Source organism: Sebastes umbrosus, chromosome 11 (assembly GCF_015220745.1).
Source record: "Sebastes umbrosus isolate fSebUmb1 chromosome 11, fSebUmb1.pri, whole genome shotgun sequence".
Classification (NCBI taxonomy): Eukaryota; Metazoa; Chordata; class Actinopteri; order Perciformes; family Sebastidae; genus Sebastes; species Sebastes umbrosus.
The window spans coordinates 19,979,890-20,006,303 of record NC_051279.1 but is presented as its reverse complement, the minus strand read 5'-3'; the positions used below and the strand labels follow the sequence as shown (position 1 = coordinate 20,006,303).

At 41.7% G+C, this 26,414-nt stretch overlaps 1 long non-coding RNA gene across 2 annotated transcripts; it reads right to left on the bottom strand.

Annotated features, from left to right (window-relative positions):
- Nucleotides 1-1,643: 1,643 nt before the first annotated feature.
- On the bottom strand, nt 1,644-24,527 carry LOC119497608. 2 transcript variants are annotated; one of them, XR_005208946.1, is made up of 6 exons: nt 24,016-24,527; nt 14,010-14,070; nt 4,422-4,452; nt 4,222-4,299; nt 3,060-3,105; nt 1,644-2,544 (listed from the first exon to the last, which is right to left on the bottom strand). It is a non-coding gene; the product is annotated as an uncharacterized LOC119497608 (long non-coding RNA). The 2 variants fall into 2 exon arrangements; XR_005208947.1 differs by having other exon boundaries at nt 4,227-4,299.
- Between the last annotated feature and the right edge of the window lie 1,887 nt (nt 24,528-26,414).

Sequence of the window (26,414 nt, the reverse complement as noted above, 5' to 3'; positions counted from 1 at the left end):
TTAGAATATTTATGTGCATATCCCACATGAAATTAAACGTAAGACTGTGAAAGTGTCCTGCTCATGTTTCTTCAACACGCTTGGGTTTGAGAGGAGAGCATCACACTCCCCTCTATACTTCCCTCCATTCTATTGTCTCTCCCCATTTCCTGCTGCCTCAATGCACCAGTTTTACTGCAGAGCACAGAGATGGAGCGAGCCAAGGAGGGAGGCGGTGGTGGGGTGGTGGGGGATGTGGAGAGAGAGGGGCAGATGAAGAGGGAGTTAAATGCTTATGTAGTAGAGGGATAAAGTGGAAAGCGTGTTGGCAAGAAACCCCAAGACAAATATAAAAAGAGTAACTGGTGGTGTGGGGATGGCGAGACGAGAGAGTGAACAAAAGGATCATTAATAAAATACTGAACGGTGAGAAAGAGACATATTCTTGCTGGAGTTTAGACAAATTGAAAAGTAGTGGGGAAATAATGTTAGAGCAAAAAGGAAAATGAAGCGATGAAGGAACAAAGAGAAGAGGAATGTAGGTGCCAAAGGTAAGAGAGGACACATAAGTGACAGACGGAGGCAGAGGAGGAGGAGGAAGAGGGAACGGGACTACAAATCAAGTCGACTGCCTCATCACATCCTGTATCCCCCACTCGGTCTCCCATCCTCCTCATCCCACCCCCCCTCCCCCAACCCCTCTCCTCTCCTCCCTGGTCCCTCACTCCCGGTGCATCTCCATGGCAACCAGACAGGGTGCCTAATACATGAACTTAATATATTTCCAGTGGCAGGGTGAGCTGGGTACTAATGCATTCATCTGTCTCCTCACAGACAAGCCAATCAATATTAGGCAGAGTCTGCTCCAGGACTGCCAAAGTCAGACGGTCGGACGGACGTGGAAAATCCCAAATACGTGCGTCTGTGTGCATATAGAGCATGTGTTGCAGGCACTTTGATTAAAAAAAAAAAAAAAAATCTTCTCATGAACATTTATAAAAGCATCAAATCTACTCATTCACATCTGTTTGTGGCAATTTCTGTTTAATAAAATCAAAATCAAAACTTGCCTTTCTGTAAGTTTAATTCAAACATCTGCAGACGGACCAGTGAGCACGGTCAACCGGGTGAGTTGAAAGCAAGTGAGCCCAGAAGAGAGGAGAAGCCAGTTTTGTATACGCCATGCACACACTGAAACTTGCAAGGTCAGGGAAAGATAGATTAATCATTATCTCTAAGCTGGTGAACAGAACAGCATCTTCACCGACAACAGGGCAATTTAGGACATCTTATCATCATTGTGACTTATCTCCGTACATTAAGTAAGACACTAGCAGTTTGTTATTTGTAGAGGATTAAAACATAGGGTCTCTTCACATTTTTGTGCTTACGCACAGTAACAGTCCACAGTATATGAGGTCTTTATAAGTACATGGTTATATTTTTCTTTATGTGGATGATGACACTGTTTTTCAATGAAAAGGGAATAATCTTCACAAGATGTTTTCAATTACTGGTGCTTCATGTAAAAAACGTCTCTGTCTAGCAAAGATTTAGTGCATAAGTGGTGAAACGTATGCAAATTTAACACCTGTGGAGTCTTTTGGGCTGCACACAGAAAGACATTAATAAATCCACATATCACAATGTTTTTTTTGCCATATTTTATTAACATATTGAGGTAAAAAACAAAGCAACTTTTCCAGTACAAAGTACAAAACATGCACAAGATGTGCCAGTAACTCCACTGATTCTTGAAGGTGACATAAATGACGGGGTCACGACCCTCGGCTGTCTTCCTATTGGCCCCCCCTTGAGGGCTTTAACACAAAGCCAGCCAATAGAGTCGGCCCCCTGAGAGTGTCTGTGCTGCAGGAGGGATCTTCTTCTTCTTCTTCTTGATCATGACATGACAGGTAAACATACTGAAACTGTCAACACGCTGAAGAAACACACAGCTGGAGATTAAGATACATCAGAGCCAGAAGAAAACTGTATCATCTGAGGGTTTTCTTGTGTTTTAAGCATAGAATACCAAAGGAAACATTAAAACAGACGACTTTCTGGTGAAACAAATTATCATCATGTAATATTTTTGCGACAAAAATGCCCCTATTTTTGTAGGACGTTGAAACTGAATGCAGCCCTGTTCCCGAGGACCTCACCTGTGACCTGCTTTGACCTCACAGGTTAAGGGTCTCAGGGACAGAGGGGCATACTGAGAAATGAAAAATACACAGGGCGGGTTTAAACACGGAGCAATTTAAAGTACAAAAAAGCAACGCGGAGCTGAAACGTATCAAAAAGAAAGAACCGCAGAGTTGCTGCACCGAGACAAAGACATGACCTCATCTGACATTTGGATTCTGCGGCACCGACCGGTCTCCTGGTTTATTGCAGATCACAAGCAAAACTGATCAGATCAATTAAAACATAATCGTGACATATTTGTCTTCATTCCATCCACACGAATCTTCCGCCTCGCAGTGCAGCAATGAGAAGAAGCAAAGTCACATTTTTCACAGCAAAGCTCAAATAATCTCAGCAATGCAGCAGTTGCGCACACTGTGGAAGAGACACAATTAATTTAGGAGAGACAATTCATTTTAAACTGTTGTTAAATGTCACGGGTGTTTTGAACATGATTTATTGAGCTAGCACTAACAAATTATAGCCTCTAATAGCTTTTCTGAGCTCAGCGAGCTGAGAGGGCTTTGAAAATCAACTTCATACGTGTGTAAGAAACATTAGAGGAATAATTACAGTCTAGAACATAACTTATATGTCAAAGAAAGGGACATTTATCTTAAGTCGTTAATAATTGCCCTAACCCTTTCCTCTATTTAAGACCCATACAGCAGCATCTTTGCCTAAAATGTAACTTATAAAAAGTGATATTTATCTTGAGAATTGCTGAGGTTTAATCCACTACAACTCCCTGAAAAGAACATTTGCATGGAGTTACAGTCGAGATGAATTAACAGAGATATGCAGTTCAAATGTCACTTAATATTAATATGTCATACTATGATTTATTAGTCCAATCTTAAGAGCAAGACAGGATCCGTCTCGTGACTTACCAGTTAAGATGAAACGAGATCAGGACAAGGAGGGCACATAATCCACCTGTAAATTAAGTAAAATAATGACACTTTAGACAACAATATCAAACTAGTTATTTTTTATAAGCCCAAACATATCAATGTAAAACTTTCTGTATATTTTGGTGATGAAAGACAGAAAAAATAAATTGCGTAGAAGAATTAGAAGACAATGCCCCCCGCTGGTAGACAGACAGAATGACACATGCTGACTGGGGAAGACTGAATATGTTCATCTGTTGTGGAAAAGGAACATTTTAACATTTTATGACTCATAAAAATGTGTTTTCATCGTGTAAAACACCTCACTGCGAACATGAATAAAAGGCGCAAGGCGCCTGCGTCATGTCCTGCATCAAATTGAACTGCATTAATGCACGTTACATATTACTTACAGTACAGGTACACTTCATGACTTACAGGCCTCAATGATTTGGGAATACAAAGGTGTGATTTCCAGATCGTCTCAGTTAATGTTGCATGTGACAGACGTGGCAGACGGATCAGACCAGAGGGAATAGCACACATGTGTCATAACTTCACCGAGAAATGAATAATGGATTTGTCTGCGGTAAAGGTTTCCTTTTAGGTTTGTTTAAAATACTGTCATTCATGTCCGTTTCGATAAAACTAAACTGTGAGTTAATCATGCTAAAGCACCAGAAGCGCAACAGAAATGGAAAATCCGGTGTTGAACACATTCATGATAATTGCAGCAGGTGTAAATGCATATTGTACAACACTGCAAGTCATAACATTTAAATTCCTTTGACAGACGCTAATTTTTCTCATTTACCTGCCAGATGTTATAAAAAAAAGAAAAGGTGATTATAATGAGGTAAATTTCAGACACTTTTTTTCTTCATCTGAGATTTAAACATGAAACGTAGACATGACCTGTCGACAACATGCAGCCTGGACTCTAATTGAGAGGCTTTTCAGTGTGTGCAAACACAGTCACATTCATGCTACAAACACATGCATGCACATGCAGCAAAACATGACGGTCAAAGGAAAAGGATGTGAAGAATTAGTGATGAAAAAGTTTCAGATAAAAATGCATATCAGCTCTGCATACATCATAAACATGCAATCCTTAATGTGCATTCATGTGAATGAAAATGTCAAAAATAAAAATCACCTTACAGTCAGCCTCTTCTTTTCTTTTCTTTCCCAGTCAGTGTGAGTCTGTGTTTCCTCTCTCTCTCTCTCCAACGGTCTACGCCGGGGCCAGACAGAGAGCCCAGCGGCAGGTAGGTTACAGACAATAGTATTGATTCCATTATTCTGCTCTCTACCTACCTGCCTGACTAACAGCAACGTCTCTCTACAGCTGCTCACCTTTTGTCTCCGCAGGGCTGCCGTCACAGAGCTGCAAACAAGAGGAAAATAAAGAAGAGAGTGAAATAGCGTGCTTCACGTGCCCCGCTTATACACCAAACCTCCCCGGTGCACATGCTATCTAACACTTCCAGACGACACACTCATTCACCCTCCGTGCTGCATTCATGGTTCTCTAGTAGTCTCTCTTTGCTTTCATTGTACCTCAAAGTCTCCTCTCTTCCTTCCTCTCTCCCTCTTTTACACTCTCGAGTCGTCATCCTTCCATCTCCCCCTTTCTCCTCTCACGTTTTTCAAGCCTCACGTCTCTACTAGCCCAGTAACCCCCCCCCCACCCCATACACACACACATACCAGTCTGTGAGCTACGTGTATGTGTGTGTGTGTGTGTGTGTGTGAACGTGTGAGAGATGGAAAGAGAGAGTGAATAAGAATGCAGCGAGTGCATGCATGTGTGTGTTTGCATGTGTGTCTACGAAAGAGAGGAACAGTGTGTGTGAGGGAGAGGGAGACGGTGGGGGGAGGGAGGTAGGGTGGCGGAGAGGCTAGCAGAAAGTGGGGATGGAGGGGGAGGGTCAGAATCTCTAATAGAACGGGAATAGAGAGAAAATATGAAGCCCAGGAGTCTCATGAACCTGAGAGCCTGACATTACTGCCTCCTCCTATGTGTACAGCAATCATACCATCATCACATTGATTACAGGATTTACGGTGTTGCTCCAACACGACTGTAAATTGCAGCCGGAGTGACATCAAGCGCACTAAATGAACCCATCGTGGAAAGCTTCGCCAATTACAAGAATGTGTCTTGATTATACAGCTTAAAGTTTGCTGTTCGGCACAACCAAACTGATCCAAATGAAGGCTGTTTAAACACAATGAAACGGAATGAAAACCTGCATGCACGCCTCCCCCCGCACACCCCCCCACGCTTTGTGTTGCATGCACAAACAAAGAAATTGCAACACTTTTGCATATTTAATGTTGTGTAATATTTTTCAGTTTTATTACATTTCATATTTCCGTTGGGTTGCTCCGTCAGTTCACATGTCTGAAGGCGGTCCGATTCTAATATTTGCGCTGCTCTCTCCGAGAGGACAGAGAGTTGCAGTTGTGTTCGTCGGATAACAGAATCATACGGCCCTGAGGGAAATTCAGAAATGAAAGTAAATCTAATTTAGACGCCCTGATTGGCTGTCTGTTCAGCGAGACGGAGCATAAACACCACACTTGATGTGCGAGCATCATTAATGGCCCTAAAGTGTTCTGACCGTGTTGTGCGACAGAATATCACCGATGTGTCACACGTTTAGAGCAAATGAGGGTAAACTGACAAAGAAAAGACTTACGAGGACACCTTTCTGATGGGTCGCTTGTTAACACTCCCGATAACAACAATGAAGGTATGATATTGAGAAAAAAAAAACACAGGGACAAGTAAGCACATCGATCTCTTGTGGCATTTAGTGAGAATTTTAAAAAGCCCTCTCGCTGAAAAGCGAGTACTGACAAACTACACATGATGGGAATCGATTGAGACAAACTCGTCTTCACCTTCTTTCAAAAAGGTTTCAGATGAGGCGTCGTTTCATAAATATGCACGACGAGCATCCAACCTTTCAGAAATGTAGGTTAGAATAAAAACACTACGCTATACATTCATAATACCTCATGAATATTCATGATATACCCACACTGCCTATAGACTAGTCGGTGTCAAAATAGCAGCAGGTATTCCAGATGCATGGTACAGATGAATTCGTTTCCTGCTTTGATCCTACTCTGTATAACTGTCTTATTCACAGCTCCGATGCACTACAGGACTCTTCACATCCTCCTCCGTAGCTGCAATCATACTGTAATGCCATGCCACCTAAATTTGCATAGAAACAACATGCTGAATGTGTTAACAGTATCTGCTATGATGTGTGTGCTGCACCGTCCCTTTGCACTCAATGCGAGCTCCTGTGCAATATGTGCTTGCGCAGCACATATATCCCATCTGATCCCGCATTAATGTCGCCAAGACACATTCCTGTACATTTATAAAACTTAGATTCTGATGTGAATACATTATAGAGTGCAGGAGCCTCTCTCCTCTGTCTGTCCTCTTGCCGGAATACTACATTACAGCATGGCTTTCTGAGACTATCTGGACGCCAATTTGACTTAAAAACCAAGAAAAAGCAACTCTCTCGGAGCATGAACAGTGTCCGAACCTGAGTGACAAATGCAGAATGTCACAGACAGGTGTGTGTGTGTGTGTGTCTGGGTGTGTATGTGTGTGTGTGTGTGCCTGCGGCTGCACTCTGCAGTGCCACTGAGAGACAAAGCACTGGGAGTGCTTCACAGGGATGACATCATCAGTCTGGGATGGTGTCTGCCTTGTCTGTTTTAGGATGCTCCAGTTCTCCGTTACGATCCCGAGAGATCGGAGACGGCATCGTTTTTTTGGCAGCGCGCTCCTTCTCGTCGCACCTGTTTTTATAAAGTAGCGTATGTGCGCAAAGGCAAAAAACAGGGTAAACCGTGCTTTAAAGAGCGATGTCGTTTTTTTTTTGGGGTGCTTCAAGGAAGCCATGATGCTTTACGTTGGGAGAGGTTGTGGCGTTTTACTCACAACGCATATGTGCATGTGGATGTATGAGAATGTAGAACAATCTGCTCTCACATATGCACAGTGTGCAGCATCTGCCACGCTGGAAAACGGACACATTGGTGTATGAGAGAGGGAGAGAGGATGAGGCAGGGCTGATAGCTCTTCCTCCCATGTACATTATCCTTGCCCCACACACCTTACAACTGTCAGACGTTCAGCTGTCTCTTCTGGCAGGAGAGCAGCGTTTGTGCGGTGGATGATAAAGAACGCTTCGACTGACAGTGCCGAATCAGCACAATTCTGATATATGCCCCCCTTTTTCAGGAGGGGAGGAGAGCCGGCTATAACGCACTGCAGATGGCTGCTGTCTCAACCACCAGTCTGACATACTGAGAGGAAGGGGAGGAGTGGGAGGAGGAGGGTAATGAAATTGGGAATATTGTGTGATAGTGTGTGCTGGTGTGGATGCAGGGGGACTGCACAAAGTGGTAACATGGAAGTACAGTAGCAATAGCATGTGTGTGAAAGTATCCTCTACCTGTTGTAACATACATGGATCTCACCAATTACTGCCAAGCACAGGCAGGGAGTCCATGATCTCCATAAAGAGCCTGTGCATAATGCAAATTCGCTTTAATGACGCTCATTTCTTTAACGCATTAATGCAACTTGCAATTTTTAGGTTGTAGAGGGCTCAGTTTTAAGGCTATAGTGAAGATAGTGGTATCATATTATATGAAACTAGAAAACATAAAGAATCTATCGGCACCAATCATGTCATACTATAGCTTGTCATAAAAGAGGTTATATAACGCTCCAAACTTACACAAAATCTTGGCGAGGAAAAACTGGCATGACCATGTACAAAGGGGTCCCTTGACCTCTGACCTCAAGATATGAGAATGAAAATGGGTTCTATGGGTACCCACGAGTCTCCCCTTTACAGACATGCCCACTTTATGATAATCACATGCAGTTTGGGGCAAGTCATAGTCAAGTCAGCACACTGACACACTGACAGCTGTTGTTGCCTGTTGGGCTGCAGTTTGCCATGTTATGATTTGAGCATATTATTTAATGCTAAATGCAGTACCTGTGAGGGTTTCTGGACAATATTTGTCATTGTTTTGTGTTGTTGTTACTTGATTTCCAATAATAAATATATACATACATTTGCATAAAGCACTCCCATGTCGATAAGACTATTAAATACTTGACAGATCTCCCATTAAGGTACATTTTAAACAGACAAAAAATGTGTGTTTAATTTGCGATTAATCGCGATTAACTATGGACAATCATGCAATTAATCACAATTAGATATTGTAATCGATTGGCAGCCCTAGTTGTGTGTGTGTTCATTAGGGACTGCATGTAAATTATTAGAAGGGGGGGCAGAAAAGAGGGCGAGTTATCCAATTTTTGCTTTTTGTTGAAAGGGGCAGGTAGTTCACTTTTTCTCATCCCAGATTCCCTTGTGAGATTTATTCTTAGAAAAAAAATGAGTCTTTAAGTTGCCTGCTTGGCCATATGCAGAGGAAAACAACAGTGTCTCAGAGCTTTACCTTCAGTAATTCAGTGACTAACAGTTTATTTAGCAGCCCTTTTTCTCAAAACTAGGTAGTCAGACTTAATAAAACAACAAAAATAATTGTCTTATGTTTACCATAAATATATTGTCTTGATGTATTAGGGGGGTATTGCCTTTATTCCCAGTCAAAGGAGGGGTCCAAAGAAAGTATTAATAAAATAAATTAAAAACTAAAATCAAGCCCCCCTCCCTCCACTAATAATTTCCGTAAAGTCCCTTATCTGACCTCGAAGTACGATCTTGGATAAAAATAAAATGGAAGCTCAGCATCCTCTCTCTCTTTAAGGTATTTCTGCTGCAGTAGGAAATACCGATTGCCTGTCAAGCAGCCGGTGGTCCTCCTGACAAACATGTCCAGCTGCTACAAATACTGCACACAAAATAACAGACAGGCTATTGCGGGAAGTTAGACAGACTTCATGAGGACTTTGCCCAAGGTGAGCGAGTCTGATTAGACCTTGAGAGGACAGACGCTGTCGCAGTTGAAGAGGACGAGTCACGTCATTAACCACTGGGAGATCGTCTCGCGCAGTAACAACATACTTACCTCTCTGCTGGTGGCACATTAGACGTGGCAAGGAGTGACTCCGCAGGGAAAGCTAGAAGGTTGTACAGTTATCTCCGTGCTGTTTATTATGCGAAACCATACAACCAACTACCTCACACTGCAGAGCACAAGACTGTAGAGCTGCTCTCCAGACAAGATCTTCACCAGCAGGACGAAGGTGTCTGTGTACTCTACATATACACCTGTCTGGCTCCTATCTACCGGTCGGCCCATTACCTCACGCCTCACTTCAAACCGTTAATGTGCTCACTAAATCATTTAGCTGGTGGTGTGTGTCTATTCTTGTGTTAGATTACGGTAAATAAACTGGACTGTTTTTTTCTCACTTTGTGGGAAAAGAGGAGTTTGATTGCTTGAAAACATGAAATTGGTAGCAAATCTGCAGTCATGACTGGGTTGGGAGGACCTACTGTATACTGAGGGCTGCAATGACCATGATGCAACAGGGATGGCTGCAGTGGAGGAGCTCAGGTTAAAGGCTGCACAAAAGGCCTGGAGGTAAGTTATGTAGAGCACCAGGAGTCTAAATCACATACATGCAGATAGATGCCGGTGGAGGACAAAGATGAGGCAGCTGACGTGATCAAATGTACTGTAGGAGGACTGGATGGAACAAAATATGAGACACAAGTAGTGTCAAAACTGCTGCTCTGAAATGTGACAACATTGGAACAGACCTATGAAAATCAATTTCCACACATCTAAGCCTCTCGTGCAGGTGTGAGTACTACAAAGGCTTCATTTCCAATGTTCATTCATAGTATTTCCATCCATTTCTTAGGAGTTGTTGCCCTCTACTGGTGACTGTGCAAACTCCCGCTCACTTCTCTATCCTACTTCCCATCTGTGCATTGTCTTATACAGGATGTTATAAGTACACACAATCTCTCATCACATCCTGGAAAGCAATGATTAAAATCTTCCTTCCTAAACATTTAAAAACCAGCAGCTATTATTGTGTCCAACTCATTATTAAACCATATTGTTTGGCTTTGCACTCTCATACATTCACACACACTGCAGCATTTCGTCCACATCAGCTGTCTGATTCTACTTAATAGCTGACAGGTTTTCATGAGAGTTAAATGCCATCTGCTGTAACACTGTCATCACCATCAAGTCTGCTGTCAGCTGTGATATCTAAATCTGGGTGACTTCTGCTCCGTAGCCAAAAATGAATTTCCTTCACGTCACTCCGAGTGAAAAAAAACAACAACCTATAAACTAAAAACTTCTTTCGATCTGCGGATCCTCTCTGTAGGAGTCGTGATTACTGTGCGCTACAGTACCACGTCTGCTGGCACAATGCTACATTCCAGCAGCTACAAGGCAGGAGTGTTACATTACCCTGAGCACAGACTCCGACGTAACTGGGGCAAGATGATATGCTATGTAAATGCCTTTTAAACCTGCAGTAGGCAGAATGTTTTTGGCATCACTGGGCAAAAAAATCCATAATAACCTTTCGGCATATTGTAATTCAAGTGTTGTAAGAGACTTCTGCACCGCCTCATGGCTCTGTTTTCAGGCTTTAAAAAAATCTAGCCCATGACGGGAGACTTTGGCCAATCACAGGTCATTTCCAGAGCGAGAGCGTTCCTATTGGCTGTGCTCCGGCTGGTGGGCGGTGCTTGGTATTTCCTCAAATGATCTCAACATGGCTGACGGGTCACTTCTCATTTTACAGCTTAACAGTACACTACAAGATGTTTCTGAAAGCATTTGAGGTGAGAAATAGGCATTACAGTAACAGAATATTGATTCATATTTGATCAGCGCTGCCAAGTTTGACCGTTTGATCAGAGTTCGAGACTGATTGACAGCAGGAGAGCATAGACAGCAGCTGGACGGCAGGCTCCAGCTCGGCTTTGATTGGTTGTTTTCCTCAGGTCTGTGAAATCTTGCAGATGCCGTTAGGAGCATCGGAGGACACAGAGGCACATGTTTTTTTTCAGATTACCTGTCTCATGCACTACTTTCAGGATATAGTGACCGTTTTATAAAAATAACTTTTTTTTTTAAATCATATTTTGCTCCATTTCTTCCCACTGCTGCTTTAAAGAATTTCAGCAGACCCTTAACAAAAACAGAAATATATTAACAAATGCTATCAACATTAAGATGATTTCTGAATTACAAATATGTTAAGGAGTTAAAACATCTTCTGAGTCTGCAACACTGACAAAAGAGCGCAGTATGTGGGAGCTCTGCAGTCTCTGCATGAAAACGCTGCCTGGCATGTGGGATTTAAAAGAATCCATCTTCCAACAAAGGAGCATTACAATACAGGAGTTCAGATCACAGACCGCACCTATCTTTTCTGCAGACCTCGTGTTGAACGGTGCAAAGTCCACGAGAAAAGACAGAGATAGAGAGGAAGATCTTAAAACCCTTTAGCCAATCGGGCAACATGCTGGTGTAACCGTAAATATGTTGCCAGGTGATTCCTATTTTCTCTTTCTTTCTTTTTTGGTATGTGTTTCGGGTCCTATAATCCTCCTCCGTCTGCAGCTCCCAGTCCCTTTCACTCTCCTGTCCCCCTCCTTCCCTCCTCTCCTCCCTCTCTTCACTCACTCAACCTTTTCTCTGCTTCAGCCCTCATGGGTCCCCATTTCCCGCCTCTTACCCTTTTAACCACCCTCTGTCTTCATACCCCCCTCCTGCCTCCTCTATCCACACACGCCAGGCCGGCCTTTTTTCATACCCAAAGACTCCTCTACTTTATACCCAGCGTCTGCAATATTTTCACAGTCAAATCACGCAGAAATGCAGTGTAATTGTGCCAATGTCAGCTATCCTTCTCCCTCTCCTGCTCACTCCGCCCTTAAGCAGGCCTGCTGTCTGAGTGTCTAAACAGCGGAGGACTACTCCACCATGACAGACGTCTGGGGTGAATCATAAATGGGGCGTCTCGCTTCCAAGTTCAAAATTCCTCTCATTCTTGATCATCGTCCACATACAGTGACACACATTGGGATATCACTTAATGGTTACAGTCCTTAACGTAAAAGATTCACTCGTCAGCATAAGACAATTTCACCTTCAATGTTTTTATACTGTATGAAATTAAAATGATGTTAAAGATGGAAAATACTTCAAGGTTCAACGTAAAGCACCGGCTGATTTTCAACATGTGTCAAAGCGGCCCACATTTCTATATCAAATATCTGTGTATCACCTCTGCTAACATAAGAAAATGAGGGTAACATCGCCATAATGTCACGTTTGTAATTTTAGAGAGTAACACTTTGATCTGCTGAAATATGTGTGTGTTTTTTCCCCCAGGTGAGAGCAATGCTCTATCCTACACTAATCTGCTTTGGTTGACGCCAGCCTCACATAACAAGATGGCAAAATGAATGTTGCCATGGGAACCTTTTGCCTGGCAACCCAAACAGCCTGGCAACTAGCCAAACTGTTGCTATGGCACAGCTGTCAATCTACGTACGCTGGGATTGGTGTGCGACTGGCCTGTCGTTGCTCCGCCCTTTCAAAGTTTCCAATCAAATGCACGATGGAAGAATTAATCTTTGGTTTTAAAGCAGTGGAGGTGTGTGTGTGATGGTGGTATCTGGTAAGAAAAATGGGTTGGCCTATTATTATTATGCCAAATAAAGCAGCACAGAAGCATCCTACTTTGAAATGTGGTTGCGTCTTCAAAAATACCATCATTCTATTGGTATAAAATCTCATTTTAGACAAGTCATAAATTAGTTTGGGATCTTAGCGTCTGGTCAGTGAAAGCATCACAGAGGACTGATAATTATTTGATATTTAACTGACTGTGTGCAAGCGATACTTAATTTTTGATTAATCATGATTACATAACTTTTAATTACCTTGTGAGATCATTTCTTGCCAAATCATTCAAGGACAAATAATCCACTTTGGATAAAAGGCCTAAAGCTCCTTTTAGTTATCCCAATCTATTATGTTCGAGGGCTTAAATTAGTCAACAAATGTGTATGTGTGTTTGCATTTTTGCAGGCTTAGTCCTTGGCTTACAGAGATAATGAATGAGTTTTGAGAGTAAGGACACTCTTCGCTACTTCGCTGACCTACAAAATGAAAACACGAAGGCACCTTTGTCTGTTATTGTAACAGACTTTAGCTTTCAAATACTTTACCTTCTGCACTGACATTAAAACGAAGTGTATTTCAGTCAATATTTTTGTAAACACGGGCAGAAGAGCACTGTGCCAGATATCTATTAGAAGACTAAAAGGAACTATGTAAATGCATCTGTGTCAAAGTGGAGCTTTCTCAAACAGTTTATAATGACACAATACACACGACTGAAGCGCTAAACACGAGTGTTGGACCAAGATCCAGGCTGCAAATGAAAAAATATAAACGTTTGGACATTATACTGCTGTATGTGTTCATGATATTCTGACAGTCAAAGGTTTGAATCATTGAATTATTGCCCAATATTTCATTTGTGTGTATATCAAGGAAGGACAATACAGACAAACATTGTTCCACAGGAAGAAGAAATGCAACAGATGCTAAAAAAAATTAAAAATAAAACAGACGATGTGCATGTTTATGCATGTGTGTATGTACTGTACATGACTGTTAGTGCACTGACATTAACAGACGTGAGAGTGACAGATCCATTCAAAACACATTCAATTATTGTCTAAGCCATTATTTCCCTTGTGTACTGAAAAGTTTAAATTTAGGAATAGCCTAGGAAAACGCTAAACCCAGGATTCAGGAAGAACAGACGGATAGATCGACGGAGGGGTTAGGTGAACAGATGAATGGAAATGGATACACTGGTAGAAATATGGATAAGTGAAATGTATAATATAGAAATATTGTTACCTTGAGATCACCGCCTTGTCAAAGTGTGCCAGGTGTTCCTCAGACATGAAGCGGAGGCCAACTGAAACACACACAGAAACACACACACACACACACACACACACACACAAAGGTCAGAGGGAGCTGGCCTCGTGAATAGAAAGACTGTTTAACCAAGAGGTCACAGGTTCAATCCCTGCAACAGCTGAAGTGTCACCGGACAAGACCATGAAAAGCTACCGACTTACTTGTGAGCCGCTCTAGAGAACAGCCCCAAAATATAACACGCACGTCACTTTTGAGGGCATTTTAAAGCAGAAAAATATGTATAGCGTTTAATCCTGCTGTATTTTAATCTTTACAGTAAATCTCGTGCATTTTAGGCAGCATCTAATCTAAAAAAATCAAACTATTCACCAACAGAGTTCAGGATTTCTGCTCTTTCTGTAATGTGGACACTCTATTGAGGGCTATAGCGTTTTGCTGAAGTATTTAGTTATGAGGAATGTAAAGGATATAAGTAAGGTATCCACCAATAGGCAGAACAGGGGTCGTCATAAACTGAAAGAATCAAACAGCCGCAGTCAAAGTGATGCAATTAGACAATCAATTATAGTCACATAAAATAGAACATGAGAGATGAATCAATGTCTAACTTTTGTAATAATTGACATGCAGCACAGAGGGACTAACAGTGCAAAAAGCTATTCACGCTGCAGAGTAAATTACATTGTAATTAGCCTCATTTAAAAAGCGGCACTTAACGCTCAAATGTTTCGCTTTGCTTCTTGAGTGCTGCCATTAATAAATGTTTGGATATTTACAGAATTATCCCGACATGATTGAGCTTATTGTGAACGTTAGCTATTACTGAGGATTGGATTAGATAATTAGTGTTTCCAACGCTTCAAGGTATCGGGGATGGATGTTACTGGCGGCACACGGTAACATAAATTCTGTTTCATGCTTATTTTTTTTTCTGTCTGAGATTGTTTGGATAAACATTTGAGGGCGTTTAAATCTTGATATCCGAAAGCAATCTCAATGCACACATGCGTTCTGCAGAGTGGACAAAGCGATGCACCAGCTTGGAGAGCTAAGCCTCCTGCTCCGGTTTGATAAATATAACTTCAAAAGAAGCAGCCAAACAGCTTTAGCTGGCCGACTGCACAATGAGCATAATAACTCCCCACCCCCTGGGAGCTCCAGCCTAGTTCATTTACCCTTGCAGAGCGCTGCCATGTCTGTATGTGCACATGTGTCTTTGTTTCACTGCGAGCCTCTCGGAGGCTCCCCACCTTCTGCTCTGTACAAAGCGGATGTATAGAGGAACCTTTTGGACCCAATTTTTACAGAGGAAATGCATCCCCCCTCCCTCTCCTCCCTTCTATTTGCCCCTCACATGTAATGCCTGATTGACCACAGCACCCCTTAAAGAGGTCAAAGGGCAGACAAAACAGTCTGGTGTCATGGCAACCTGTGTGCCACCAACCAGAATGGTGAGGGGGAAAGTAGGGGGGTCCAATGAGCTGTCAGTTAAACCTTTGAGAATGCTGCCTTGTGTTTAGGCTAATGTGTGTACGACATACAAACGCATATACGCACACATAATGCACCTGCCCTATGAAAAGCACCCTCCTAAAGTGCACTCCAGAATAATCAAGCCGAATCCCACCACGCAATGCAGATAAGTGTAGTACCTATCAGAGTATCAGATGGTGCGCATGCTGATGTGCGTTTGCTGCACGTGCAGGTGCACGCGCCTGCGAGTGTGTGTTGTTCCGTGTGCACCAGGAGACACTCCTGTGTAAAAGGTTCTTTGTGACCGCTCGATGCAGTGGCAGTGTTTACGTGATGGGGGAGGGGGGCTAACGGATAAATGGGAAGCAAATGCATTCAGATCAATACTAAGCTGAGAGAGGGTGAGTGGGGTGGAGAAGAGAGAGTGGAAGGTGGTGAGTAGAGAGGGAGGGGCCACTAGAGGGACTGATTAATCATTCCTGTATTGTTATTGACTTTCTGTTAAAGGGGGTGAGTCAGACTCTGAATTATGTGTTTGTGTGTGTGCGTATGTGTTGCACCGTACTCAATGAGAGCACAAAGTCATCAATTACGGTCCTAGACTTGCCAAAGGTTTGGCACTGTAGCCGGTTTAGTCGTGCTCCGACTACTTTTTTCATTTCCGGTGTGTAGTTACAACTTCTAGGCAGTTAGTTTGCATATTTAGCGCAACAGCCGTGAAAGATTTAATTATTCATGTTTTGTAAAAAGAGCTAATATGCTGTTCCAGTTTGAACAGGAACAGAGAAGCGAAGGAGGCGAACAGGAAATCCCCTGTGAGGAGTTAATGAGGAGCTGACGACCGAACAGACACAACAGAGAGGGAGGGAGGAAAGGAGGGAGAGAGGGAGGGAGGCCGCTAGAGGTGGAGGAGGGGAAACGCTGCCATGACATCTGACCCTCTGGCTTTGACCTTGTTCATTGTCTGAGAGGGCAGAGAGTGGACACACCTGAGGACCGGCCACATGTGAGCACATACATACGTGCACATGTGACATTTTAAAAAGATACTTTGCAGCTTAGTCCTTTAAACCACACAGCCAGCAATGATCTGCCCGATCCACACCAAAACCCCTAATTAAATAAATAAAATTGACATAATTAGTTTTCAATTATAACAGCACGACACCAACGTCAGACGTTGCCACAGGCAGTGTTTCCCTCTAATTACAAACCTTTTAAAAACAGCGACTTGTCAAGAGGACGGCGGGCCAAGCTAACTGAATGGAAACCCCATTCAGTGTTACCTTGAACTTGAACAATGAGTCTGGTGTTTGTGCTGGGGCCACTTCCTGACCTTTCCATCCCTCTGTGGAAGCAACCAACCGCAGCCTCTCCTTTCATCTTACAGATGTGACCCTGACGACCCGCGCCGACCAAAGAACAGCCGGTAACGGCAGGTTTTATTTCCTACTACTGACTTCTGAATCTTTGACTTGTAAAAATGTGCTCTGATATCTTATATACTGATGTGTAATGTTTATAGACCATCACTTCATTTCAACCAGTTGATACTAGCCATCAGACTGGCTGCATTTTTATTGCTTAGGAGCTGTTGATGTGACTGTTGGTGCCCTGAACCACGAGGTTCATTTTCTAATGATTCACTGAGCAGACAGACAGTAAACACAGATGATTCCTCCTCCTCCCCTTCACCTTCCTTCATCCTCCCATTGCTCAAGCATCAAACCCTTCCCTCCTCCCTCAGACGTTTTCTCTGGCGCGTTTTCACCCACTTGTCTCTACATCACAGACGGCCTGTTTCTTTACGCCTCCATCTTTCTTTTCCCCTCTTTCTTCACACCGTACCCACCTCTCCTCCTCTAAGTCTGGCACCAGAGAGCTGGCACACTCGAGGGTGTCGTTGTGTGACACGGGCAGCTGACACCTCCGGCGCAACTGCAGAGCATGTGTATCACCGCAGAGCATAATGGAAAGCCTTGTGAATGCCATCAATATGTTGCAAGAGGAGATGTAGTGACACTTCAAATCACTTGACCTTCAAACTTCTTTTTTATACTTTTTAGGGCTACAGCAAATTATTATTGTTTTATTTTTTATTCAATTAATGCATAATTTTTTCCAAATGACTGGTAATAATTGTTCAAGCTTTAAGATGTCCAAAAATTGTAAAAATGCCCATTATTAATTAAGAGCATTGAATTACTTGGTTTGTCTGACAAACAGTAAAAAAAAAAAATATATAATTTATAATATAATTAATCTGTTTAAGAAATTACACAGATCAATACCACTCATGAATAAAATGTACCAATCAGCATATCTAAAGTTCACTAATTATGTTTTAATTAGATTTGTTTAATCAGTAAAAACAGGGTGCTGGTAGGCATATTTGATTGCGTTTGGACAGAGCTAGCTGTTTTCCACCGTTTACAGTCTTTGTGCTAAGCTAGGCTAAGCTAAGCTAAAGGGCTACTGGCTTTAGTTTTTTATTCAACTGACAAATATGAGAGTGGTATCAATCTTCTCATTCAACTCTCGGAAAGAAAGCACATTTTGTGTATTTCCCAAAATGTGGAACTATCGCTTTAAGACTAGCTGTTTCAGCTTAAATTGAGATGTTCGTTTTTCTTAGACTTCAATTGAGACAAAAAGAGTGGGTTTTCTGTCTCTTTGATTCTTGTCCTGATTTAACCTAAGCAAGACGGCTAAGTGACAATCCTAACGTCTGATACGACACTGAAGACAGTGTGATTGTGTGTGTTTATTTGGATGGTGACTTTTTCCTTGTCCACAGTTGAGCTACCTCATGAGAAGTTATGAATAGACAATGTTTGGTGACATCAACAAAGCCCGTTCCTCAGGAACCTGCTCCATAAATCATACATGACTGACGTACTGAAGAGGATACGACGCCAGCGGTAAAGAGAGAGAGCTGTGCTAGAATTATCACACTCACTTTCACCAACCCCCAACTCCTGAGGCTCTTAAGATGTCTGTGAGACATCTAAAGAGCCGGAGAGGAGAAGGGAGATGGAGAGGATCAAAACTTGAGACAGAACATAGAAGAAGAAGAAGACGAGACAGAAGGAAGGAACGTGGCGATAAAGACGGAGATCAAATGTAGAGGGGAGACGGAAGAGACAGAAAGAGGGGAAATGAGGGGAACGAGATAGTTTGGCGAGGTAAGAGGCAACGCTGAGACCTACTAATGCAGAACTGAGGAATTCTCACTGCTGACTCCAAACACATTCCTACAGCCTGCAAATATTAACTCCCACCTCCCCACCTCGGCCTCCATCTGAATGCACGAGGCAGCCACCTGGGCCCTCAATGAGGAAACTATTCATTGATATCAATTCGGTTACTAGAAGAGAGTCTGACACTGCAGTGGTGGAAGGAAAACAGAAAAAATCATTATTATATTCAACGCGGTAGAGCTACACTCCACACATGGTCATCACCAAGGCAAACTTCTTTCATGATTGACACGTGAGCAGTCTGACAGAATAGCAAACTATCCCTGAAGTGGATCTTTTTCTGAACCAGGTGTTGTCTCGCTGCCGTTTAGAATTAAGATTGAGATTTGGGAGAATAAATGGGTCTATTGTGGATTTGCAGCCCCACTTTGGGATTTAGACTGATCAGATGCAGATATTTATATAAATACTTTACATGCTGTAGCTATAAACTTCATCAAATTATTTAATCTATGACATTTACTTCAGTGTAAAAAAATGTGTCTTTTAGTAACCATTCAAAGGTCAATAAAAAAACTGTTTTGTGAATCTTAAAGGTCAAGTTACCGCTCAACTGATACTAACTGATAATATATCTATTTTTTAGATTACTTTTGGAGTATTTTTGGCCCTTAATTAATAGTATTTGGTCACAAGGTAGACAACTGGGGACGTTGCAGTTCATGTGGTAAACGTGTTAGCCCCTAGGCCACCATGATGCACTGATACTGGATTTTTGAGGCACAAAACATAAACAGATATCTTTGATAAGTATCACTCACTTTTAAATAATTGTGACCAAGATACTGTATGTACTGAGCGGGACATTTTACAGTTGAAAAAATGAACTTGAATAACTTTAGCCTATGTAATGGTGACACTGTTTCTGTACTACCTCAAAGATATCTTTGGCATTTCTGTATTGCAATATCTGTGGTACGCCAATATTGGCCAAGATTTCGATCAGGTAGCTCTACTTCACATAATCTCTTCTTCAATCTGTTGTCCAAGTGCTGTATGAAGTACATAAAGAGCATTATAACAAGAGCAGGTGTGTAAAATAACAGCAAAAACATACTATTGATCAGTAGTGGAAGTACTGTAGTATTTAAATTGTCTACTTTAGTAAAAGTTGCAATACCTCACTTTAAAAATACTCTGTTACTGTTAGAAGTCCTGCATTCAAGATTGTACTACTGTATGGAAGTATTAGTGAGAAAATATCCTTGAATCTCTTGTTATGCAGAATTTCCCTTTTGTTACAATATTTTGTATTTTATAATATTGGATTATTATTGTTGTTTATGTATAAACATGGAAGGAGCATGTTAATGTAGCTGGTCGAAGTGGAGCTAATTCTAAGTATTGTATGTACCTTTGGGTAGTTTAATCTATAACAATGCATCATATTTCACATGATAATCATATGCTTTATAAGCAATTAGAAAGCTGTCAAATACATGTAGTAGAGTAAAAAGTACATGTCGAACAGAGACAAAAGCATCTGCAGTAGAGCTGTAACGATTAATCGGTTAGTTCTCAACTATTGAATTAATCGGCAACTAATTTGATATTGGAAAAAAAAGTAAAATTTCTCTGGTTCCAGTTTCTTAAATGTGACTATTTTCTAGTTTCTTTACTCCTCTATGACAGTAAACTAAATATCTTTGAGCTGTGGACAAAACAAGACATTTGAGGACGTCATCTTGGGCTTTGGGGAAACACTGATCGACATTTTCTCACCATTTTATAACATGTTATACATCAAACAACTAATCGATTAATCGAGAAAATCAACAATAAATGAATCAACAATGAAAATAATCGTTAGTTGCAGCCCTAATCTGCATTAATCAACTATCTCACACTATATCGACAGCATCATCCAGCCACTGACAATACTATCAAGACATGCACCTCCTGCAACTGGAACACAATCAAAGAACTTCACATCAGACAGTTGGAGATTTAAACTGATAAAGCTTTGTGCGACAGAGAGAAACATTATCTGCACCTTGCTTATAGTAGAAAAGCCCTGTGGGTATCCAGATGGAACTCGCTCGGCTACAGCCCCATGTCCTAGAGAAGGCCGACAAACACTGATGCAACTAGAGCATCGAGTCTGGGGGGAATAGCTCTCGCTCAGACCGTGAGAGCGCGTTAGTACATCCACAACGGTCACATGGTGCAGCGCTTTCTCTCCACGCCGGACCCTGCTGCCTGGTGTGTGTGGCCCTTTTCCCCCCGTCCCTTTCACACCAGAGCTACATAATTGATAGCGAAGGCCGAGTTATGTTTTATAAAGTGAAACACATTAATGGCTTCCTCCGCACTCTAAAGTGTAGATGTGCTGGAATCAGTAAGTGGCGGCCTCAAGTTGAAGAGGCTTTAAATAACCGATACATCCATTGTCAGTACAATAAGCCAGGGTAATCCATTATTTCTGCCAAAGTATTCAGTATTGTTATAGAGAAGCTGTGCTTTGGAGATGTAATGAATGCCTCGAATACTAAATATGCTTTAAGTCTTATGATATTAAAGACTATCTTAATGCTGCAACAGCAATGAATGGCCTTCATTCATTAAAAGGGTTATTATTCACTGTTTTCAATTTGTTAAAGAAAATGTAATAATAATAATAAAAAAAGAAGATTTGATTTATGAATTGTGCACAACCTACCAATTTAAATAGCTGGTGTATTAAATTGATCTTAAACTGTAAGTTCCTATCAAGGAATTTGTCATTAGCATAACACAATATTAAAATAATCAGTGGTCAGCACTGCAGACAAGCACCAGAACATGTAATCATAGGATTTAATGATTTAATAGCACAAAACTCAACATATATTGAAGTTTTTTTTAAAAAGTGGTTTGATACCAAAAGAAAGTCTGTCGGCTGTCAGGTGTATTTGGGCCACAGGAGACAGACAGACAGCCTCTAAACTGCTGAACTGGATGAGCGCCGTGGATACATAACTGTAGTGGCTAAAGTGCCACATCGAGCTCCCACTGCCGGATAACATCACACCAATCACTAATGCAGGCATCAAGGTCAGTATGCGGTACAGTTATCCTGCATGGGTGTTAGTCTAGTGGAGCAAAAACAATTAGTCAGAAATTGACCGAAAATAAATCGACAACTACATTAATAGTTGATTAATAGATAAAAGTGCCAACAATTCACAGGTGTTGACTCCTCAAATGAATCTTTGCTGGTTTACGGTGATAGTAAATTGAACATCTTTGGGTTTTGGACTGTTGGTTGAACAAATTAAACCTTTTAATCAAATAATCAGGAAAATATTTTGGCAGAATAATTGATAATGAAAATAGTCCATGCACCATATTATCTACTGATGCAATATCATCTGTTATATACTGTATGTTTAGTTTGGCCTAAACGGTCTTGAAAATAAAATTGGGAGCTTTTGCATTTGAATTACTTGCTCTTTATTTGCTATTGTAAATATTTCTCCCAATTGAGACTGAGGAGGAATAGCTCCTCCTGAATAGCATCAGAAATGAATAAGGAGTTTGATTAATGGTATATTAAATTAATCAACAACTATTTTGATATTCAATTAATTGTTTTTTAGTAATTAAAAAAAAAAAAAGTCTAAATTCTCTGAATCCAGCTTCTTAAATGTGAATATTTTTCTGGTTTCTTTACTCCTCTATGACAGTAAACTGAATATCTTTGAGGTGTGGACAAAACAAGACATTTGAGGACGTCATCTTGGGCTTTGGGAAACACTGATCGATGTTTTTCTCACCATTTTATAGACCAAACAACTAATCGATTAATCGAGCAAATAATCTACAGATTAATTGACAATGAAAATAATCATTAGTTGCAGCCCTAAAGGAGTTACTTGAATTTAACTGGTCAAGGTGACTTCATTACCCAAGTTTGTCTTTCAACTTCCAAGACTCCAGGTCAATGCAAGTCAAGATGACATTGAATGAGGCCCAATGAGCAACTGAGCATCTCTGCATATGACCATGGATAATAAAATGTGCCAGTGTTTGACAAACCACTTTGATTTTTATTAATTGCTCAGTTTAATCTTAACTAGTTCCACCAAAATAACACAAATGTGTTTGTTTAACTGTGCATCTGTGCTAGCCGGCCTTTGCTAAACCTCGTCTATGGACACGAACCAGCCACCAGTGATCAAGATCCACTGACTGAGACTTTGGTTCCAGTATTAAGCCTCGTGTTAAACCTGCATTCACACGCAACTATCAAGACTACCATCATCCCGCAGTCACCCTCTGATCCACCGACCAGGGAAACTCTATTTCTGCCCTTTGGCAAATGGCGCACGCTGGCAGAGAGATAGCTGGGGTGTCTTTGTGAGTTTGTTTGCATGCAGTCAGGGGTACAGAGACTGAGAGCTCTTATCACGTCTCCATGGAGATGGAAAAGGCTTGTTAAGAGCATGGATAGACTGAGAATATATCACAGGTCCTCGAGCGAACATGCAGGGGGACGAAAGTATCTTGTCGATATTAAACAATGGAGGCAAAGCTGAGAACAAGCAGCACGGCGAGGATGAGGCGAGAGCTACATGGGCACAAAGTATATTCAGAGAGGTAAGTTAGGTGTTAGTGGACGCTGTGAGACATACAGTTGAGGGACACATACTGAGACCACAAACAAACAGTAAGGGGAAGTAGAGGGTGGGACGTGTCAATTCCAGAGTAGGGAGTATGATGGCAAAATAATTCATATACTTTGTTATCTTTTCAACAGTTTCATTCCAGCTGAAACTAAGAACCAAAGCTAGGTCAAAAAAACATCCACTCCCTAACAGAATAATCTAACATGTAAAGATTTACAAAGACAGTGATCGACACACGGTAATGGCACAAAAGTGAGTGCCCCGACCCAGTTCTTCCTTCCCCTTCGTCCTCACAACTGGGCCCCAAAAGCAGCCTGAGCCTTTTTCCGAGCTCTTTCAGCAAATACACATATTCTGTCAAGAAACTACGGGAGATAAAAGGCATGGCTGAGTTATGGGAGACGGGGAAAATGTTCCAGCGGGAGTGGGAGGAGGCAAAATGACTTTAGGTACACAAACCAACAGAAAAGCATAGCAGAGCCGAACATAGAAATCAAGAGATAGACAGCGAAAACAAGACAGAAATAATTTGTGTACATGATTACTTTTCTTTCTAAATAACCGCTCGAGATGATTACAATGTAAGAGAATTAGAGCTTATGATGCAGAGGTCAGCCCATTTTTTTTAATTTTTTTTACCTTTTCCCGCGTTTCTTTTCCCGATTCCAACTTGATTCCTCCTCTCCGTCCCCCTCTTCCTCACTCTGGAGTTAGTGCTTTCCCTTTTGACTTGCAGCCTTGCATCTCTATTTCACTCCAGTCTCGTCACATTTTTATCCGCTGTTGCCTCATCTCCTCTTCCTCGGGCACCATTTCTCTTTTCTTCAACCCCTCCACGCGCAGGACTTTGAAGGGGAAAACATGCCTTGTGGACAAAGGATATCAACGGCGTGAGGAAAAGTACAGTATCAGTACTTTTTCCTCACAACGCTGGGGCTGGAGCTGTGCAGAAACCGGTTCCACCGTGCGCTATACGGGGAGGACAAACACACAAAAAGTCTCAGTGGTGCAGAGAGAGGTGAGAAAACGGAGAATGCAAGAGAAGGAGGGAGAGAAGGCATCAGTCATCGTGTGTGTGTGTGTATCTTTGCGTATGTGTGTGTGTGTGTGTTAGAGAGTGTGCATGCATGCAGGGTAGGAATGAAGGAGAGGAGAGAGGGAGGGACAGAGATTGAAAGAAAGGAAGGTGGGAGGGAATAGGAGGAGTATACGTGGAAAGAGGAAAAGGGGAGGAGACATTTTTTCTCCGATTTCCTGTTCATTTTTTTTTAACCCCCCCGTCCCCTCTTTTTTTTTGTGTGAAATGATCCCTATACTGTCTCCATGTACACAACCGCCTTGTCAATAGGTCATTATTCTGCCTTTCCACGACTGTTTTCCCCTTGTCATATTCCCCTTTGTTGAAGCCAGCTGTGTCTTTAAGCTCGTGCACTTGAACTCAGAGAGTGCTTTTCTTTCTCTGTGTACTTCCCCTCCGCTGGCCCCCCAGCACACAGGAAAGAGACACAGCTTGCAGGAGAGAGAGAGAGAGAGAGAGAGAGAGAGAGAGAGAGCAGGACAGAGGGGCAAAAAGGGGCAGAGAGAGAAATGCAGATGGGGGAGGGGAAAGGTTTGTAAACGGTTGTTCAAGGCTACAGTATGGAAGACTTGGAAATCAGTTTAAGAACTACATAAGATTTAGAGCACATAAACATCAAAACATATTTTAATCAAAGCACAAGTTTTTTTCTTCTTACGGTTCGAGGGCTGTATCAATATTAAAAGGGATGTCTAATGTGTTTGTAGGAGAAGGGAAGAGAATAGACTGCTGTTGAAATATTGATTTGCGGTATAAAGTATGCCCATGTGTTTGCAACATCATGAAAGCGTTCATTCCAGAAAGTGCAAGGTTAAGGTCAGACCATTAAGCAGAGCCGCACATATCTGCACCAAATCTCCATGGCAACTGCTGACATACAGGTGAAATATTTTTGTGACAAGACAACTAGTTTGTGTTGCGGGGTCAGAAAGCGGACTATTATGCTTATGCTTTTATCTGTTTTTATAGAAAAAGAAAGAGTGGGCAGTCCGCTCACCTTGACTTGATTTAATTGTTGAGACAGCAGAGAGGGAGACAGAGGGGAGTCAGGAGCTCTGGCAGGATTCGATCGCGGGCCAGCGACGCCTCTCACTGCACAGACTTGCATATGTTAAATAGTTTCTACATTGCACAAGTAATCCCTGACCATTTACGTATGCAGTGCCAGAGTTGGTACAGTAGGTTAATAAACACGTCTTACATTAACATCTAATGTAAATGAAGGCCGTTTTATGACTTTTAAGCAAAAGATTAAGCTAAAAAATAGAAAAATAAAGCAGAACCCTGAAAGACAAACAGAAGGAAAAGAGTAAACTCAACAGGTCTTCAAGCTTTCACAGCTGTGCCACACAAAGAGATAATAATAAACACAGCAGTGACAGCAAATCCCAGAGTTTCCCAGCTCACTTCCTCTTATTTTGAAAACCTAAAAGCGGGCTGGAGTTTCACATTCACGTTTGAGTTTCAAAACATCATCAGTATGGACATTTTGGGGATTCAAAGTCAAAGGAAATTACTCTTAAAAAAACAGAACAGAAAGCAGAAGTTTGGTACAGTACAAGCAGGAAATCACTTGAAAGGTAATGTTCTTAAATAAATATTTATTTCACAATTATTGATTTATTCATTAGTTATCCTTTTTGCTGTATTGTATTGTTTATTCCTAATGCACTTAGAAGATGGTCCGAGCTGTACTGTATGCTTGTGTTTAGACTGCGACCATGTGAACCAAGGAGAGGGACTGAAATATGGGCAATTAAAAAGTCACCGACCAAATTAAATAGTGAGAAATGACTCCCTTGTTGATTTAATCCTGTCTGAGGCTTAGATCAATAAGATATAAGAGTGGATATAAGGCTGTCTTATCTACAGAGAAAACATGAGAGGAGGGAAAATGTCAACATGGCATGCACATACCGCACTTGAACCCCAACACTGAAGGGCCGTCTGCAAAATCAAA